This window comes from Haemaphysalis longicornis, unplaced genomic scaffold, assembly GCF_048455015.1.
Source record: "Haemaphysalis longicornis isolate Haplotype H1 unplaced genomic scaffold, Haemaphysalis longicornis Haplotype H1 scaffold_10, whole genome shotgun sequence".
In the NCBI taxonomy this organism is placed as follows: domain Eukaryota; kingdom Metazoa; phylum Arthropoda; class Arachnida; order Ixodida; family Ixodidae; genus Haemaphysalis; species Haemaphysalis longicornis.
The window spans coordinates 90,477,111-90,486,758 of record NW_027526204.1 but is presented as its reverse complement, the minus strand read 5'-3'; the positions used below and the strand labels follow the sequence as shown (position 1 = coordinate 90,486,758).

At 46.1% G+C, this 9,648-nt stretch overlaps 1 long non-coding RNA gene across 1 annotated transcript; it reads left to right on the top strand.

The window, feature by feature from the left end:
• The first annotated feature begins 410 nt into the window (after window positions 1-410).
• LOC144157836 (uncharacterized) lies at window positions 411-8,052 on the top strand. Its single transcript, XR_013319886.1, has 4 exons — window positions 411-836; window positions 3,218-3,294; window positions 3,484-3,560; window positions 6,458-8,052. It is a non-coding gene; the product is annotated as an uncharacterized LOC144157836 (long non-coding RNA).
• The last annotated feature ends 1,596 nt before the right edge of the window (window positions 8,053-9,648 follow it).

The following is a 9,648-nucleotide window of genomic DNA, read 5'->3' as shown; positions in this document are numbered from 1 at the left end:
AGACAGCTCTGCGATTGGCGGAGGCCGACAGAAGCAAATGCAAGTTATGCAGGGTTATAATCTTCCTTCACGAGATATTTTCGCTTTATATGTAATGCATATATTCATTTTATGGAAGTAAGAATGGTGGGGTAAGCATGGAAGCTACAAAAGTACAAGTAAACAATGAAGTACCAGAGCGAATACCTGCAACTCTCCCGATTTACCTGGGAGACTCCAGATTTCTTACCTATTCTCCCGGTTGTACGGGCACAGTCATAAATCTCCCGACAAACGGCCCCGACCCCCATCTCGGAAAAAACAAAAACAAAAAAAAACTGCGTTATGCAGCCCAGCCGAAGTCAGATGGGAATCTAAGCCATTGTGCACTCTAAGAAAAAAGGTGGTCAAAAGAGAGTCCCCGGCGCCGCGACTACCTTTAACGCTTGGTGAGTCAAAAGGGAGTCACAGAACATAGTCATAATTTTGGCGACTCTTCTTTGACTCGGGTTGGGGCGCAACTTTGCGGGAGAGGGGAACAGATACGAGGAGCATAGAAAACAAAAAAAAAAGATGCCGCTCTGATTGGTCGCCGCAGATGTGACGTCAGGCGTTTCCCGCGAGCAGGCGAGCAGGCGCCGCGGAGTGGAAATTTTTGAACTGCCGGCGTGCTCCGCCGGGAGGGGCGTTCTTTGTGTTGTGGCCGTTAGGGTGGTTTTCGTAACTACGTGGTCTCGCTGGTCAGTGTCGCGACAATTTTACAGTGCTTTTGCCGTGCTCCACGTGAGGACAGCGTCCATGATATGGGAAGATATACGGACGGAGCTGCGGCAACACAGAAACTGCATCTGATAGAGGTAAGTGAAGTATTCACCGCGGCGAGAGATTTTCCCTCGTGAAAATACTTCGTGCACTCTGCGAATAACGCTCAATTGTGTAATATGCTGCTTGAATACTATGCGGACAGTCGTGGCAGAAGCGTCTAACCGCATGTCTGCGTGAGTGGCAGGTTTTTCGACGGCCTGAGTATGCGAACAGGGCAGCATGACCGTTGGCGCTAGCCGCCGCCGCCGATGGCTCACCGCCGACGAAACGGCGACCTTGAACACGATGGCCGCTCCGCGGTCGAGGCGCAGTGAAAGTTTGTTTTACTTCTTCTGGCGCTTTTATTTGACCCTGAACACGGAACGCTGAGTGCGCTTTGATGAATTTGGCTCAGGCTGACAGAGGGGCGAAATGTCAACATGAAAAGAAACGAGTAGGTGTTCGACAGCGGCTTATTTCGGCGCCGAGCAGCAGTCACTTCGTACAAATGCGGGACGCGTATGTATTGGTAGAATATAATTTTGCGCTAACAGTAATGAACAATTCAAATACGAACCGCGGAGCGCACGGCCGAAGATCCCGGTGCCGTCACCTGGCAGCGGCCGAGGAAAACGTACAGACATGCGTAGTTGAGATGTCGGGAGCGAGGCTGCGTGTCCCACTGCGACATGTTGCTGTCTGCTCGCTCGCATGTTTGCTTTGTCGCCATGCCGCCAGAGCGCTGACAACAATTGTTAGTGATCCGGCGCGAGATTGTATGGTATCTACGGCCACTGTGTGCTCGGCTCACAGGAGCGCCTGCTCCCCCTGTGTGCTGGCGTCACATTGCCGACATAGCTTTGCATGTAGGGTGCAGTAACTTGAGCAAATAACGATGGACACCTGGGTCGCGCCCAAACCATGCTCAGTACTGCCCGCTCCGCAGATTTTACTAGCACTAATGGGCCTGCCCTCCTCCCCTCCCCCAGCCCTCACTCTCACTATAATGTTTGTGAAGGTGAACTAGTGTTAAATAAGAACTTATCAACCGTTATCAAAGGGAACCCTTTGATAACGGTTGAAGGTGTATCAACTGTTCCATTGCAGTGGCCATCAACCAAAGGAAACGCCGGGTACCTCGAGGAAGCTTGATTGATTGAAGGGTTTAACGCACCAACGCAACGCAAGCAATGAGGAACGCTGTAGTGGAGGGTTCCGGGTTAATTTTGACCATCTGGGGATCTTTAACGTGCGCCGAAATCCTGTATACTCGGACCTCGAGGAAGCTGGCGTAGCTTTGTGGTTAAATGGTACGGCGAGGCATAGTGAAATGCGGTTTTTATTTTTCAGGTTATCATGTCTGAATACCGCGTCGGTAAGCTTACGGTGGCTGGTGCTAGAGGAATATAGGAGGTGCGCAGAACGCTTTTAATGCTACTCCAGCGCAGAGATGTGCTCGTTATGAGACCATTTCTATGTTTTGCTCGCAAGCCTGGTCTCGCCTGCTCCAGCAACGCGTAGATGTTTTGTTTTTTGTATAAACATGAAATTGCGCACCATCCTGCTGCAGCTTGCGCACCGTAAGCGTTTTGTTCATAGGCCGCCGGTCTAACGAAAGGTATATTAGCATTGTGTGGGCTTTGGAGTGAACTATTATTATGCGTTAGGGTGGCGCAGGAGCGTTTGCAAGGCCACATTCGGGAGCATAAGGCGGGGAATATCCTCCTTAACAAGCACACGTACGTGGAAATCAGGCACAAGGAAGCAGGCAAGGAAATTTCTGTGCACGCCATGTCCGGCTATACCTAAGTATACTGAGCGTTATCTTGCAGTAGATGACAATTCCTTTGTAGTACTATAGCTCCACACCGCTTTTGACTCTATTATTGTCTGCTTCACGGCGAATTGCAAATTCGGCCGCTTCGCGCTAGCTGAGCCGTCAAATAAACGTTTCTAGCGCTAGCCAGCACAGCTACACTTCGGAAAAAAAGTCTATAAAGCGCGAGCGGTACAAACTCAAAGAACGAAAAAAAAAAAAACCTGGTGGACAGGCCACGATAATTTTAATCATGGGGGTGCGACAACTCGCCTTAGACGGCGCAGGTGCGTTACGATAGAGAGGGAGAGCGAGGAGGGAAGGAGCCGCCAACTGCCGATGAGCGGCCGGGATAAATGTGCCGGCAGTATTTCTCTTTCGCCTTGAGGAAAAGCCAACTAGGTGGGGAAGGGGGGGGGGGGGGGCATTCCTGCGTCATTTGCCGTTCGATATAGCAGGTTTCGCTTGTATTTTCATACGATATAGACGTAATTTTTGCTATATGTTTCACTGCAATTATACTGTTACCGGAAGGAGTTCGGCATACTGGATAAATCGATGCAAATGGTTTCCATCAGTTGGGTTCGGCTGTGCAACTTTAGTTTGTTCTCTTTACAGATGCAAAAGGTGTCAGCGCTGCTGTTTGGTTGCCCTATTTGGCGAAGGAAAGAGAGGATGACATCTTCACGATACTGGTGAGAACATTTGCCGTTCGATATAGCGGGTTTCGCTTGTATTTTCATACGATATAGACGTAATTTTTGCTATATGTTTCACTGCAATTATACTGTTACCGGAAGGAGTTCGACATACTGGATAAATCGATGCAAATGGTTTCCATCAGTTGGGTTCGGCTGTGCAACTTTAGTTTGTTCTCTTTACAGATGCAAAAGGTGTCAGCGCTGCTGTTTGGTTGCCCTATTTGGCGAAGGAAAGAGAGGATGACATCTTCACGATACTGGTGAGAACAGTGAGCTTAATTTGCGAATTAGATGGCAACATTAGCAAAGGGCTCTTGGCTTGAGTTGCCCTCGGCATTAAAAATATTAGGGTGTACCCAATCTTAAACTAAAAGAAAGGATTACATGTAAGAGACAGCAGCTGGGAAAAAATTGTTGCTCTTTAAAAGGCTGGCTGACGTGTTTAGGCTTAACGTTCATGGTTACTTTGACCAGAGGTAGCGAAATAGCCCTGACCCTGTACTTTTTTTGCTTTCCTAAAGGTGAAGTGCACTCAAAATTTCGGTTTCTTGATAACCTCAATTTTGTAACTTACCATAAAGAGAAGTCTTAAGGGGAGCTCCAGACCCTGGGAAGGAACCAGTGTGTTTAAGATATCAGCCAGCAAAGTCAAGCTTTCGAAAGATCCACAGTGGGGTAGTTGCTAGTGTTTTTTAACATCTTGAAGTAGCACAGACTAGATACAGACATGTGAAGTCGAAAATGGACAAACAGCGCTTTGTAAATGGTTCGGCGCAACATGGTATTTACTGTGTAACTTGTCCTCATGTAATTTGTGAGTGCGTGACCTAAGCACCTATTCCAGGAAAAAAAATTTACTTCCACAATATGTGCCCTCCAAAAACGTTTTGCTGTGTTAGCTGTGTACACACACAGCCATGGGATAAAGCTGAACATAGCAAAAGTGCGAGAAGAATGCAAATGCAGTGGGTGAAGCAGGACATTTGCTAAATGGGTTATTCGTGAACAAAGAAGCAACGAATGTAGATGGAAGGGTCGGCGGTAGCTCAGCGCTTTTTCGGTCTCTTCGGTTATTTTGATCTTATCACCAAGCGTTAGTGGCATTTGTGGCATTTGTTTGTTGTGCTCAGCCAGAAAAATAAAAATTGACCTTGTGGCTCTGAGCACCCTTCACCGATTGTGAACAAAAAAACAGGCACGAGCGGCTGCAGTCGCGATTGCTTGAGATAATGCCTTGAGCATACTGGGGTAGTAAAGAAACGAGTAGAAAAAGAGTAGTGCCTCAAAGAGACAAGCCGGGAGATAGCGCAATGTTAAAGGAAAGGCTGTGGCTAGCGTTCCGTCCGGACGGAACGATATACAAGTGCTAAAATTCCATCCAGACGGAGAGCGCTATCCTTCTGTCCAGACGGAATACAACTGAGAGCTTAGCGTTCCGTCCAGATGGAGCCGGCATACAATTTGTACAGTTCCGTCCAGGCGAAAGTAAAACCGGCTGAGTAGACGCGACCTCGAGTATTCATATTTAATGTAGGGGTTGCGCCTCGGATAATGGCACGATCGTACCAGGTTGGATTCCCCCCGGACATTTTTTTTTTTTGCGTGGTTGGGCCAGCGTTTTGTAACAGCTAACTTAGCGCCCAATTTACAATTGATGTGGTGAGAGCGGTCGGTCTTCACTTTGTACTCAACAGTACTCAACAGAGCCAAGGCCGGCGTAGCCATCGCTAGATACGCCCGATCTCCTGTAATTATTACCAGTGATTAATTAACAGTGATTCAGGCTAGTCAGTGAGTGGAAGCGGTTTGGCCGGTTGGTTAAAGATAAAAAAGACTGCTCTCAACGCGAGTTATGTTTCCTCTGGACAGAACTTTAGTGACAGTTGCCATTCCGTCTGGACGGAACGCGAAGAGAAAAGTGTCGAGTTCCGTCCAGACGGAAAGGGTCACTAAAGTTCCGTCCTAAGGAAACACAACCCGCGTTGAGAGCAGTCTTTTTTTTATTTTCACACAACCTGCCAAATCGCTTCCGCTCACTGACTAGACAGAGTCACTGTTAATTATTACGCGAAGAGAAAAGTGTCGAGTTCCGTGCAGACGGTAAGGCAGCTGTCACTAAAGTTCCGTCCAGAGGAAACACAGCTCACGTTGAGAGCAGTCTTTTTTTTTTCTTCTTACACAACAGGCCAAACCGCTTCCGCTCACTGACTAGCCAGAATCAATGTTTATTATTAGTCATTATTAGTAATCACAGATGATCGTACTAACTCTATCTCAATCCGAACGGATCTCCAAGGCGCTACCCGCCACCCGCTTCACAATATTTCAGCGACAGCAGTCGGTATTGATTTTTACCCAACCGGCCAAACCGCTACCACTCGCTGAGACTAGCCTGAGTCTCTAGCTGTTAATTAATCACTGGTAATAATTACAGGAGATCGAGCGTAACTAGCGATGGCTACGTCGGCCTTGGCTCTGTTGAGTACGAAATTTAAACCGACTTGGCGCAAAGTTAGCTGTTACAAGACGCTGGCACAACCATGCAAAAAAAAAAAAAAGGAGGATCCAGGAGAATCGAACCCGGCACGATTGCGCCATTATCCGAGGCGCAACCACTACACCCAGTATGAATACTCAAGATGGCGTCTAATCAGCCGGTTTTGCTTTCGTCTGGACGGAACTGTACAAATTTCACGCCGGCTCCGTCTGGACGGAACGCTACGCTCTCAGTTGTATTCCGTCTGGACGGAACGCTAGCCACAGCCTAAAGGAAAATGTGGCAAAAAAGCGGCATGAAAGGTGGGAAGTATGCAGGTTTTTTAACCGCAATAGGGGTGTCAGGTTGCGAGTCGTGCATCACATGAAGCTAGCTGCGTGTACTTGTGCGTTATACAACCTGTGTATTTAATGCGTAGGTTCCAGGGGCAGGTTGCTGCGACCCCAATGATTAATCATAAGAAGCGGGTCTTCGCATAACCGGGGGGTGTACTATAACTGAGCTTACCCTGTAACTTATCATCGCAGGTATTTTCTTTTTCAGTCCACGTGGCATAGTAAAGACAGTCAGAGTAATAATTTATACATATTGATGACTGTTCACATAAAGAACTTTTTTTACAGCAAATAATTTCAGCATTATTTGTCTTTTTTTTTACAGGACCGAAATACTGCATCCTCGTACCCGACTCTGCTGTACACGGGGAGCAGCCCACTCGGGTCCGACTCAATTAAGATGGTGTGCGAACATGTATCCGTTAACGTCTTTGACTTCACGTCAGGAATCGCTCTTGTATGTGCCATGTACTGGGCATACAACCTGCAGTACGTGAAGTCTGCAAAGCAGACCTTTACAGTTTCGGAGGAACTGATGGTGGTGCAAACGGGCGCATGCTTGAGCATCTTAATGCCGGCGACAAAGGTAGTCACTACCTTGAGAGCTCGTGCAGGGAAAGCCAGGGAATAAATACATTGTCCAGCGACAGCAGATCAACTGGTGGGTGTTGGAACATATAGCCTCCGAGTAAATTTCTGTGTTCCAAAATGAACAAAATATTCTCAGGAAAATTATAACAATCATCAATTCATAATTCTTTAACACCCTTTTTTAATGTTCATTTGCATTGCGTATGAGTGGTCAAAGTGGCCTTATTATAAAGCCGAACCTAGTTGTATGCATTAACGGCCGCGGCGGCCGCTTTTCTGATGGAGGCGAAAAGCAAAAACGCCCGTGTGTACGAGATTTCGGCGCACGATAAAGATCCCCAGGTAGTCAAAATTAATCCGGAGCCCTCCACTACGGCGCGCCTCATCGCCTGCGTTGCGTCGGCGCGTTAAACCCTACAATCATCATCATCATCATCAGCTGTATGCATTAAATAGGAATGTGTTCAAGATTACAATTTTATTAAGCAATAACACTCTCCCGAACTCTGTTTTGTGCATTTTATTGTCCTGTTTTCAATTTGCGAGTTGTATTGTTCTAGAATTTTTTCACTTCAGTTGTCTAAAGTGACATTTTCAAATATTTGTTTAATGTGGTTTTAAAAAATTTGTGTTTTCATATTCACTTGACATTTTGTTAAGTTGTGAGCCAGCAGCTGATGGCTGATCACTGTTGTATGGTTGTGTTTTGTATATGTGAGCTCAAGTGTTGCTTGACCCGTTGAATGTTACAATTTGTTATTTGAGACACGAATGTTGTCTAAGGTGATAAGTTTGAATCTTGTATTTTTCACGTTTCTTCTATTCATGTATATGTTGTCTAAGACAAACTCGTGATTTTTATTTCTTGTAACATTTTTTCTATAAATGTGGTTTTAAGAAAATTTGTGTTTTCATATTTACTTATCATTTTGTTAAGTTATTGACCGAGCAGCTGGTGGCTGATCACTGTTGTAGGGTTGTGTTTTGTATATGTGAACTCAGTGTTGCTTGTCCCGTTCGATGTAACAAGTTTTTGTTATGTGAGACACAAATGTTGTCTAAGGTGATAATTTTGAATCTTGTATTTCTCACGTTTCTTATAGTCGACTATATGTTGTCTAAGACAAAAACTCGTCATTTTTATTTTGTATCAATTTTTTCTAGTCATTGAGCCAATGCATAATTTAAAATTTAAAACGGTTGTAGGCTTTATTTCAATAAAATAGTTGTGTTGGTACTTTGCATTGATGTTTCTTGCATGTATGCATGGCTGTCCTTATAGGGTCATAATAGTATCTGTATGGTATTTTTTACCCTATCGACTCTGAAGGGATTCTGTTTGCTCGAGTCGGAAAATAGTCGACTGGACTTTTTCTTTGCAGATTTTCAGTGTCGGTGACGGTGCTGCAGAGTCCTGCATGCCCTATCTCAGGGGTCACGGGATTACCTTTCAGCAGGTCAGGGCGACTTGGCTGGGTTCATGTAGTAGCCAAAGTAGCCAAGCGGGCTCTCTGTAGCCAAACGGAGAGTCTGAGTGACTACTTTTACTAGTCGCAAAGTAGTCATGAAGACTCCCTTCGTTTGAAAATTAGGAGTCGAGGTGACTTCCCTTACAGAGTCCTGCATACGCTTTTTTGACTCGGTCTAACAGAGTCACAAGACTCTTTTCCAAACAGAGTCAGGACGACTCTCATTGCTGGGCCATAACGTAGTCAAGCAGACTCTTTTTGTTTACTATTTCGGAGTCACCGTGACTAATTATCAGGAGTCCTGCAGACTCACTTTTGACTCTTCGTCACGACTCCCTCCCTAAGAGTCCCAGGACTCTGTTTGAAAGAGAGTCTGGTGACCCTCCCCATAAGAGTCCAAAGGTAGTCAATTCTGTAGCAAGCCAATGACTCTGTAAAATGAGTCAATACTGACTACCATTTTTCTTAGAGTGTGTGCACGCAGTGTACAAGCCTAATTTTGTTCACATGTGGTCAGGACAATGCGTTGAGGACTGAGCGTAGTAACATTCTGCTTTTCACAGCTCTCTTGATATCATGGCTTTGTCGAAACCCAAGAAGAAATATTTACAATGTTTCTTGAAGTGTTATTATACTACAGAATTCCCGTGTTTCATGCCGTCCAGGAAAGAGACTTAAAACTGCATTTGGCGACTACTAAGCACCAAAGCTTCCATTGTGCTGCTGTAAGAAGCATAGGACTGTGAGCAACTTATTTGGCAACAGCCATGAAGACAGTGTTGTGCGTGCGGAGTGCGTTTTCACCGTATTTCTTATCGCGCACAATTTGCCGCTCAGCGTGAGTGATCACTTTGGGCCACTTCTAGGCTAGACTACACATCGCATGCACTGCAATAACAACCCCCCCCCCCTTCCACTGTGAACCTCCCGATTTTCGAAGTCCCGGGAGGTATGAGAGCGTGCTATTGTTGGTACTGCGCACACTTGGCTTGTCATAGCTGCACAGCGGTATGGCACTTTCGGGTTTTCTGTCACGACACAGGCCGACACAGTGCTGCGTTCGCGCTCACTTCAAGGCCTGCTTTTCTGACGTCATCGCGGATGACCTCACGAAACACACGATTGGGCAGGAGAATCAAAATTGTAACATGGTTAATTTCTTAGTGAATAAACTACCGTTTGCTGCCGGACTAGTGCTGGAGGCAATATGAAACACCAAATCTATCGAATAAAACAAACTTGTACTTTGAGAGGCCATAAGGCCCTGCGGGGAATTGAGGATGGGAAGGGGGAGGAGAAAGAGAAAGGTCACAATTCACACAATGTACTTTCACATGCGCCTAAATCTCAAACACGGGCATTTTTGCTTTTCACTTCCATCAAAAAATCTGCCGCCGCGGCGGGTAATCGAACCCGCGTCCTTGTGCTCAGCAGCACAATGCCTTATCCACTGAGC